Source organism: Malus sylvestris, chromosome 1 (genome assembly GCF_916048215.2).
Source record: "Malus sylvestris chromosome 1, drMalSylv7.2, whole genome shotgun sequence".
NCBI classification, from domain to species: Eukaryota; Viridiplantae; Streptophyta; class Magnoliopsida; order Rosales; family Rosaceae; genus Malus; species Malus sylvestris.
The window spans coordinates 23,110,059-23,121,434 of NC_062260.1; positions in this window are offsets into that span (position 1 = coordinate 23,110,059).

Genomic DNA, 11,376 nt, shown 5'->3' on the forward strand with positions numbered 1-11,376 from the left:
GCTCACGAGGTCTTTTTTCGGCATTCTGACAGACGTTCTGCATGTAGGACTCACCTGCGGGTGTTGTACTTTTAATTATGGTCCTACTTGACTACACTTGATACCTATGCTCTGAATTCGTGTGTTTTACTTTATAATTCCCTCTTTTATGCTAGTAGGTTATTACTGCTAGTGGTTGGTTTAAATTCCTTCATATTTCTTTTATCTCTCGCTTCCGTGTCGCACTTTTGGCTACGTCACGCTCACGTGACGGCCAGCACACCTTGATTCTAGGATCGGGGTGTGTCATATTCACTTCACACTCCATGATATTTTAATGTGAACTTTAACAAAAAGTTTCAGGTACTGTTCACTTTAACGAAAAACCACATTTTAACACTGAAATGTCAATCCTGGTACTATTCATTTTACTATTCAATTTGTCTTTATCGTTAAAACTTAAAGTTTTCAAGTCATTTTCATTAGTTTTTCTTATTTTAATTAATGATGATTGAGACAAAATTCTACTCAAGGATTTCAAATTACTTTGGAGGAAGAAACTCATTTACATGGATTTGACTCAGCATTGTATTTCATCGATTCGAGTAGTATAGGTATTAAGTCTTCTTTCAAAGTTCACATCAATAATCATTGACGTAAATCGAAATATATATGATTATGAGATTAAATAATAGTTATATTAATGTTTCCTTAAGGCATTGTGTATGCAAGTAAAAATAGCCAGTGTTCTATAAGTATTTTTTCAAGGTGCATTTTTTTTCAGAAATTTGAGCAAAATTATTGTATGAATATAATATCCAATCAATGGATGGCCCATGGTTTTGGAATTTAAAATATAAATAGAATATATGAATATTAACATACAACTTGCATTCGGTATCGTCTACAATTCAATCTTGCCCCACCAAAGAAAATGTTGTTTATATGTGGTCAACTAATCCATTGTTTAACTAAATCTAATTACAAATTAAATTAATTTGAAGCTACCTTAAAGGTTTGATCACTATTTGTAACACTTATATATAAACAAAATTATTTGACTTTTTTTTAATGCAAATCACAACTTGACACATGTGACAGTCCGTCCCAAAATATATTTTCGATAGCGTGAAATGACTATTTTGCCCTTGAGTGTTGGGTTGTGATTGTGTGAAATGAACTTAGGTTGTGGACCAATTCATTTTCTTCCTAAGTTGTTGGACCCAATTGGAAGTTAGATTGTTTTGTTTGTTTTGTTGGCCTGCAACCTGGACCACACACTCACACTCTCCCGTTGACTCTCTCTCTTTCCTTCCTTCTCGGACTTCTTTCCATTTCGGTACAATTGTACGGACAAGCTTTCAACCAACCATTTCATGCACGGATCGAGATTGTGGACATGATTTTCGTGTTCTTTGCAAGCTCAAGAGTTGATTTATACCCTTGGTTGGACGTGAGGACTCATAGAACTCAAGTTACCCGAACTCCGGTGAGGGGTAAATTTTCTCCGACATGATCGCGAAGGTTTTAGGTTGTTTTGAGACCTAAAAAGGTATTATTCTTGCTTTTCTAGCATGTTGGATCAATTTTGGAGTGGTTTTAACATTAGAACACTAGGGTTTATCAAGTTGCATGTTTGGCCGATTTTCACGAGATTTTTCTGGCGAATTTCTGTTGATTTTAGGACTTTGAAAGGTACGATCATGTCTTACTTGTTGAGGGCTTCATTTTGGTATAAAATTTGTGAAATTTGGTGTAGAAATGAGAAAGATATTGAAGTTTAAAGTTTTTCCAGAATCCGGCAATAGCAGCGGTGGCCGGCGCCGGACTCCGACGAACCAAGGAAGAATGAGGAGAATATTCTATCAAAGTTGACGGAATATTCTAACGGCGTCAGGTATCTTTAACGGTATATTCTAAAATTTAACGGAATATTCCCTAACGACGTTAAGGAATCCGTTAGTGTGCCAGACACGTGCCTATGCGTGGGCGGCGAGTGTGGCTGTGCCTTGGCCGGCGCATGAGAGCGCGTGTGGCATCCGAAATTTTTTCTAAAAAATGGGGTTGTTTGTGGGGTTGAGTAGGTCACGTTGGTATATTCAAATACCCCAATTGAGCATCATATGAAAAGTTACTACCTAATTTTGGTTATGTGCTTTAAAATAACGTTTATATAGTTGTTTCGCATATAGGTGAGACCTATCCTGAGGACGAGCTCAGTTAAGTGAGACTCGGGGGCTACGACCCTTCCACATATCAGTGAATGGGCTTTTGGTTTTTAGTATACACACACACACACACACACACACACACACACACACACACACACACACATGGTATTTTTCCCATAAACTTTAATTAAATGGTTTTATATGTTTAAATGCCATGTCAAATGCTCTCTATGTTTAATTGTGCAGTAGTATGGTTATATATATTATTGATTGATGTTACGGACGCTTAGGTAAGCTTCAGGTGAGTATATTAATGGTAGTGATGGTGGTGAGTAATTGTGTTGAAATGTATTTAGAGATTGTTATCCTGCACCTTGGTGTTAGTCCTCCGCCTGGAGATAGGGTCTAGCCTTCACGTGATCGTTCACCTCCCGCACCACACGCTCACCTTGGATCCAAGGCAGGTGTCAGCCTGTCGTACATACCACTTTAGGTGGTTCCGACTTGTAGGTGATTTGTGATACTTCGCACAGCCTTCACGTGATCATAGCACTTGAGCGTATTTATTTACACACAGCCTATCGTATAGACCACTTTAGGTGGTTCTGACTTGTGTGCAGAGGACTAGTTGATGAGTTCTAGATCCGGTCGTACAGGTCACGTTAGGTGACTCCGGCTGACGTACCATCTCATATTGATTTATTTCACCTGACTTACTTATTTCCTTGCTGAGATATTTGACATGGCATGATTATGGATTTGCTAACTTAAACAGGGTTTTGAGATATATTTATATGCATGCTATTTTCTGGGAATTATACAGGTTTTACGGCGAGGGGTTATTACTTTTGATAAGTGAAATGGTTTTGAAAAGCTTTGTTTTTGCCCACTCACACCTTATGTTTTGCGCTCTTCCAAGTTCTAGTTATGAGTGCTTGTTGGTGGCTTACAAGGAATTCACGGCAGCTTTGACAGATTATCACTAATGTAGGACCATATTTGGTATTGTGTAATTAATATTCGTCCTGCTGGACTACATTTATGCTACTTATGCTCTGATTATGTGTAATTATACCTAAATACCATATTTGCACTTAGGTTTCCTTAGTGTAAATTAGTTAGCTTGGTTTTTATTCATTCAATTCCTTTATATCCTTATCATTTCCGCATTGTGTACATGGCTACCTCACCCTCACGTGACGGCCAGCATACCTCGATCTAGGTCGGAGTGTGTCAACACATATACAAAAGTAATTCATTTTGATCATAAAACGAAAATTTATATACATACGTGTCAATTTTTTTTATATAAAAATGAATGACTTCTTACATATAAAGAACCAATCTTTTTCTAGTGCAACAAAGAATTAGTGAATATTATTTCAAGTGGAGAATATATTTTTCATCATCTCTACTGGCATAGCATATAGTATTAGTATATATAGATATATTTTCAGCATTTTAGCTAAAATAGTTTATGAGATTGTCATAAGTCATCACTTTGATCCTTGAGTTTTAAAATCGATAAAACTGGTCCTTGAGTTTGTCCACCATCAATCATTTTGGTCATTCAATGAAAATGTTTGTTTAAATAAGGATCAAGATAACAAATACCCTCAATTTAATGAACAATGAGTCAAAATGAGTTAACAAAAAGTAGGGGGTTTTGTGTCAATTTATCCTTATTTAATGGAGGTTTATCACATAAAGACCAAAATGATTGACAGTGAACAAACTTAGTGACCAATTCTATCAATTTTAAGTGGAGAATATATTTCTCATCATCTCTACTGGCATAGCATATAGTATTAGTATATAGATATATTTTCAGCATTTTAGCTAAAATAGTTTATGAGATTGGCATAAGTCCTCACTTTGGTCCTTGAGATTTAAAATCGATAAAACTGGTTCCTGAGTTTGTCCACCATCAATCATTTTGGTCATTCCGTAAAAATGTTTGTTTAAATAAGGATCAAAATGACAAATACCCTCAATTTAATGAACAATGAGTCAAAATGAGTTAACAAAAAGTAGGGGTTTTGTGTCAATTTATCCTTATTTAACGAATGTTTATCACAGAAATACCAAAATGATTGACGGTGAACAAACTCAATGACTAGTTCTATCGATTTTAAATCTCAAAAACTAAAGTAATGAATTATACCAATGTCAAAGACCAGAGTGAGAACTTGTACCAATTCCAAAGAAATTTTGACTAAAAAGCCTATATTTTCTTATGGTTAATCTCAGTTTATTACCCTAAAGTTTATTGGTTTTCAACATTTGGCACATAAAGTTTTTTTCATCTCAGAGTGGTATATAAAGTTATAATTTTGGGACACTTTCATACATCCATTAAGGTTGCTGTTAAATTTGTAGTTAATTGATGACGTGGCATCCACGTGAACAATGATTGGGCGCCACGTGGGTATTAAACAAAATTAAAAAATTAAAAAAAAAACTTTTGGTCTTCTCCCTCACCTCTTATGACCCTCCTCCCTCCCTTCTCTAATTTGCACCCACCCTTCCTCCTCCCTCTTTACGCTAGTCAATCAAAAGTCGGATACTGAAACGCCTTGTCGTTTAACATCCACCATCGTCTACTTTTTTGTTTCTTCTTCTCCTCCCAAATCTCTCTTTCTTCTTCTCATAGTTCAATGCCATGGCATTCCCGCTCGCCGTCGACCACCACAACCCTAACCCTAACCCTAACCACCTCCACCTTGAATCCCTCCCTCTTATTGACCTCGACATCCTCTCTCAATTAGGCCTCTACTCTCTCTCATTCACCTCATCCTCATCCTCTTCTCAATCCCACCCCACCCGCCACTTTGACGATGACGTATTGATCCCCAAAATCGACTATTCTGTCTTCAATGAATCCACCATTCCCCCTCCCTCTCGAAGTCCACATTCTCCTAAACCCTATCAGGCTCCAGATCTCCTTCTGCACCCACATCACCATTCTTCGGGTTCCTAGGCGTTGCCGCGACCCTCATTTTCTCTTGTATGTTCTGATTCAACCCAGATCTAAGCGCATAGGGTTTGGTCCGGACAGATATAGGGATTTTGATCAGATTTTGTGTGTTTTGCAGGTATGGGAGCGGCGTATGGGACAACAAAGAGCAGAGTAGGAGTGGCATCGATGGGAGTGACAAGGCTGGGGCTAGTGAAGAAGTCGATCGTGCCGGTGGTTATGGAGGGAGTGTTGAGTATTTACGAACTCATCATCGCCGTCATCATCAATACCGGTATCAACTCCAAGGCTAAGTCCTATTACCTTTTCGATGGCTATGCTCATCTTTCGATGGAGTGGGTGGAGTCGAAGAGGGAGGGGGAAGGGTGGGCGCATAGGAGAGAAAGGATGGGGGTCGGAAGGGGTGAGGGAAAAGACCAAAAGTTTTTTAATTTTTTAATTTTTTAATCTTTTTATTAATTAATTTTTTTATTTTTTAATATTCACGTAACGTTCAATCATTGTCCATGTGGATGCCACGTCATCAGTTAACGGTAAATTTAACAGCAACCTTAACGGATGTATGAAAGTGTCCCAAAATTATAACTTTATGTACCACTTTGGGGTGAAAAAAAAATTTCATGTACCAAATGTTGAAAATCAATAAACTTTAGGGTAATAAACTGAAATTAACTCATTTTCTTATGTTTTCAAAGGAGGCATCTCAGTCAAAACATACGCCCGTCTTATCAAACAAATTAACCTCTTTTTGACGTAATTAGTACAGGACTGACTTCCACTTTATGACTAATAATGCAAGTAGTATACTATAAATAAGGGAACTTTAACGAAAAGCACCTGATACTGTTCACTTTAACGAAAAACCACATTTTTACACTAAAAAGTCAATCCTGGTACTATTCACTTTACCCTTTATTTTGTCATTATCATTAAAACTCAAAGTTTTCAAGCCATTTTCATTAGTTTTCCTTATAAATAAAGGCAATCTACTTAATTAAACTAGTCTATTAGTCATGGTCCACCAAATATATAAGAGAACCTATGTAACGGTTTTCATATCTATATTAACCAAAAGATGAACAAATTATTGGAGAGAGGTTATGGGAAATTGGTCTACCTACTACCATACGATATAGTGTTAGTTGTCTCTATTCGGTTGCGAAAGGTCTCAATTCCGAGTTTTATGGATAAGTAAGACAATATATATTGCAACGAGTTTGAAATATAATTATGAGTAAATCAATTAGAATGATGTGATTTTATTATGATGACCTGATGCGACATATCGTTCGTGCATAAGTAACCTAATTCATGCATGAATACTGGAACTGAAAAGTCGCAAATTAAGTATGGTAGATATAATGATATATATATATATATATATATATATATATATATATATATGTACGTAACTAATAGTGTAACTTGAAGAGAAATACAGTGGGATTTCCTTCAACCTAGAGAAACAAAAACTAGGTGCTCAAGTGAGGAGAAATTTTTCAGTGTGCTGGTAACACGGTCTGATACACTAAATGTCATAAATACAATTAACAAACATATTCTATGTAAAAATTGACAAATATTTTATTTGGTTGAAAAATTGTCGACGTGAGGTTCGAGTACGGATGGGCAACGGTTATGGTGGATGGATAACCATTATTATTTACCCATAACCGTTTATGTTCATACCCGCATAACCGTTTACCCGTTGAGTAATTGCATAAACGGTTATACCCATAACCATGTACCCATTTAACCATAACCATTTACCCATTTAACCATAACCATAACTATTTACCCGTTTACCCGTTTTTGAGCCCGTTTATCCTTTTTTTACCCATTTATCATTTTTTCACCCGTCTACATGTTTTTTTTAACAACTTGAAAATTACAAAAGAAAAATTTGTCATAATTTTCGTTTTCTGATAATTAAACACCGTTATAAGTACATTTTAGCATGCATTTCTCTATTTTAATCATTTAAATCCTCATGCAATTCTAATAATTGAAATAATAGTTTACGCCTATTTCATATTTCTTGGAGAGAAATGCGACTTTCAATTATTGTAAAATAATAGTTTACGCCTATTATATTATTTCAATTATGTAAAAAAGCGAAGTTGGGGAAGCTTGGATTCCGAACTTGGCAATGTGCGGAAATATAATTGAAGTTTGGCTCTATTGGTTGGGGTCGCAGGTCGCTGGGAAGGAGAGGAGAGAGAGAGAGAGCCTGCTTCTAAAACCCCTCAAAATCCATAATTTTTTATTATTTTTACATATATTAAATTAAATGGATAAATGGATATTTGTATAACCGCGGGTAATACTCATAACCGATGGATATCCGTTATAACCGCAAGTAATACTCATAATCGTCCATTTAAATTTCATGGATAAACAGTTATACCCATAACCGTTTGTTCGTCTAAACGGTTATCCATAACCATAACCGTGAACTTTAAATGGACAGATAACCGCGATTATCCAAACCCATGAATATTTTACCATCCCAGGTGCGAGTGAGTCGTTGTCCTCCTCATCAAGTTGGGGACTTAGAAATCGACAAGACTATGAACAAGCCAAGCCGTTTTCCTCCTCTTTATCATTATCTTAGAAAATTCCACAGAAATGGACAAAAACTGAAACCCAAAATTAAGTTCTTGAAAAAATTAGTGGCTGCAGATTCAAAACCTTCTGGTCGGCTAAGATCTTTAATTTCCAAGGGCTTTCTGCTTCCCGTACTTAGGGTTAGCCTTATCATCTAGTAAATTTTTCATTCACATTTTCTTGTGCGATATTGGAATTTTATTAAGTTAGGAGAATGAGAATTTGAATTCAAAGTGTAGAAAAAGGATTACTGCTCTAGCTAGCCGACTTGCAAGACTCAATATCATTTGAACGGAGTAGGATTATCTCCTATTTTTTTCCTCTCCTATTTGAACGGTTACAGTTCAACCACGTCAATATCTTATATTAATTTTTTATAGCGAGAAAAAGACAAAATAAGAGAATGTGAGAGGAGGGAATGGAAGGGGATGGAAAGAGAAGGTGAGAGAATCTTAATCCCATTTGAACCATCAAGTTAAGATAAATATGGGGATCCGTGACAATTCTTTTACACAATTTTTGACACACGTTTATGTAGGGCACACTCCATAATCTATTTTAACCATTCCAACTGATTATCTTTTAGAACAACATTCATAGATCATCCTTGAAAAAAAAATTAGATTAGACAAATCTAAAATCATTAAGACGTTCATTTGTAGTGAAAAAAATGGACGAATACGTTTTTACAAAGAAACCTTAAACTCTTAATCCCATGGTTATATTGTTTCAGCTTTCAATGATTTTGGGTAAACATTATCTTTGAGAAAAAATTTAAAAGATAGATATTTCAGATCGTTAAAATACAATATTACGAAATGAGTCCTAAAAAAAACTTTGTCAAAAGTTGTGCATAAAAAAATAGTATCACGGATCTGTTCTCATTATATATATATAATTACAAATGTCATAATAAAATAATAAAATGAATGTAGGAGTTGTAAAAGTCATGCAGTGTGTATGACATATGCATTGTATCTAGAGAAACGCCGTACAGAAAATATCATGTTACTATACAGTTATGATTACTCTTATAATAATCGAGCTGATGGTGTGACTTGACCGTACAGATTCATGTATAAAATAATGAAATGATGCAAATCAAGGAAAAATATTGTTTTGTGAATCATGAGGTTGATAGGGTATCCGAATCATTTCTCTTCTTCATTTATGCCATTTTGGAATGTAGATGAAGGATACTTTGTATTGGAAGTGAAAGTGAAATAGAGATGTGAAAAAGGAGAAAAATGATACACGAAAACCTTGCTTAGAATCCACGTTCTCTAGACTCACAAGTCCAAATCGAATAAATTGTTATCCGTCTCTTCTTTTAAAATGTTTTTAATATAGTAAATAGTCATATCCAAGATAATCATCCCTATCAAATGAGGCTATATTGTTTCTAACTTCATTATTTTGGAGACAAATACCCGCCACAGTTACCACTTATTATATTCTTTTTATGGGAAAATGATCATCTCCGAATCTCTTTCATCAAATACCCCCAATCAATGAATCTGTATATTTGAAATTTGATCCAATGACTAAAAACAGGGGGTCCCTTTAAAAGTTATAATAACTTTAGCCGTTGAATCAAATTTCAAATATCCGAATTCATTGATTGGATGAATTTGGTGGAAGAGATTCGGAGAGGATCCCTTTCTCTTTTTATGAGCAATTAATTACAAAAAAAAATTCCAGCTAATTTTTTTCCAGATTGTCTGCACTCATGTTTGGGTGCCCTTCACATCCCCTCCTATTATGTGCGGTCACGGTTAAGCCACGCCAATATTTTATATTAATTTTTTTTATAGAGATAATAAAACAAAAAGCAATAAGAATATAAAATGTTGACGTGACTTGACCGTGACCGCATAAATAGAAGGGGATGGGAAGGACACCCAAACAGAAGGGCATACAATCTGTCTCCCTTATTAAATGAGTACTCCACTCAAATTATGATTAAACATTTGATTAATTAATCTAATTGTGTCAGAAACCCTAAAGGGGAGCGCAAGAATAGTAAACAATTAACATAATCTGATTAGCGTTTAAGGGTTATCTACGTTGGGAACCTCAGTACGGACCCCATTTGCACCGGCAAGGCCATGCACCTACTCCATTTCAAGAATTAATATGCATATATGCTCTTCTTTTTCCAGAAGCCACTTTCATACTTGCATTATCATCAACGGTATATAATCATCGCATGATTTCTCATCATATAACTAATCACGTCACAAAAGATGGAATTTAGATTCTCTTTGGATCTCGCAATCCAGAACTGACGGACCGCGTAATCCGGATCGTTCAAGAGAGAGAGAAAGAGAGATCTGGACCTTTAATTTTACGAGTGATCAATGAGATGAATTAATAGAGACTGTAAAATTTGAAATAAGTGCTCCGGACTATTAAGTCTGTTAACTCTGGATTGCGAGAACCAAAGAGATCTCGATTCTAAAAGATGCAGACAAATGAATTTCAACCGGCGAGCGCTGACACTAGATTCCGTGCGCGAGAAAGGTAGAAGAAAAAATTTGGGAAAATAAAGTTCATCTATTGAATTATTAAAAGGAAGATGCTCTTCTTGTAGTGCATGATATGCAGGGAACATAAGTAGAAAGCTGTTTAGCTGCTTTAGAGGAGTTGGGGGACCATCTGATGCGGCTTTAGAGCAAATTAGGTGAACTTGTTCTCTTCATTTACCTCGAAAATATTTCATTTATTTTTCAACAACTTAGGTCATCTCTAACCGAGGGCTGGCCAGATGGCTCGTTTTAGCCCTCTGGCCCTCCAAGATATTAATATTTTAATGAACAGTACATGGCCATATTTGTCTCCGTCTCCAACCGAGAGCCAAAGGGCCAGAGGGCTCGTTTTAGCCCTGTCACAAAAAACCGTCTTCAACCGAGGGCCAAAGGGCCATAGGGCCAAACATAATTTATTATTAAAAACTACAACTAAAATGTTGTTTAAGTTTCATGTTGTATAATTTTTATGTTGGTTAATGTTATTTAATGTTGTTTCATATTGTTTAATGTTGTTTCATGTTACTTAATTTAATTTAATGTTGTATAATGGCTTAGGAAGTTATAGGAAAAAAAAATAGAATTTAAAAAAAAATATGAAACAAATTTTGTCAAATAGAAGTTATAGGAAAAAAATGGAATTTAAAAAAAATAATAATAATGTAAAAAAAAAAATCAAATCAAATGCAACGGCTAGTAGCCGTTTCATTTGAATTTTTTTTTAAAAAAATCCTGTCGGTTATAACCGACAGGAATACACCATTATTTAGTATATTAAATAATAGAATGTATTCCTGTCGGTTATAACCAACAGGAATAACAAAACTATATAAAAAAAAAATAGCCAGCCTTTGGCCCTTTGAAATTTCGTGGGGCCCTCCCAGATTCCCGAGCCCTCTGGCCTAGCCCTCAGTTGGAGACGGTTTTAGGGCTATTTTCAGCCCTCTGGCCCTCTTGACCTTTCGGTTAGAGATGACCTTAACTTATAAGTGAACTTGGAATACTTTGATACGAGAAACGCTAAGGAGATTCTCTTAAAAGTAGAACTCTCTATGAATTTTCTACCGTCTAATATTTTTGACACAATGTTTTATACTACCAACACCAGAATTGT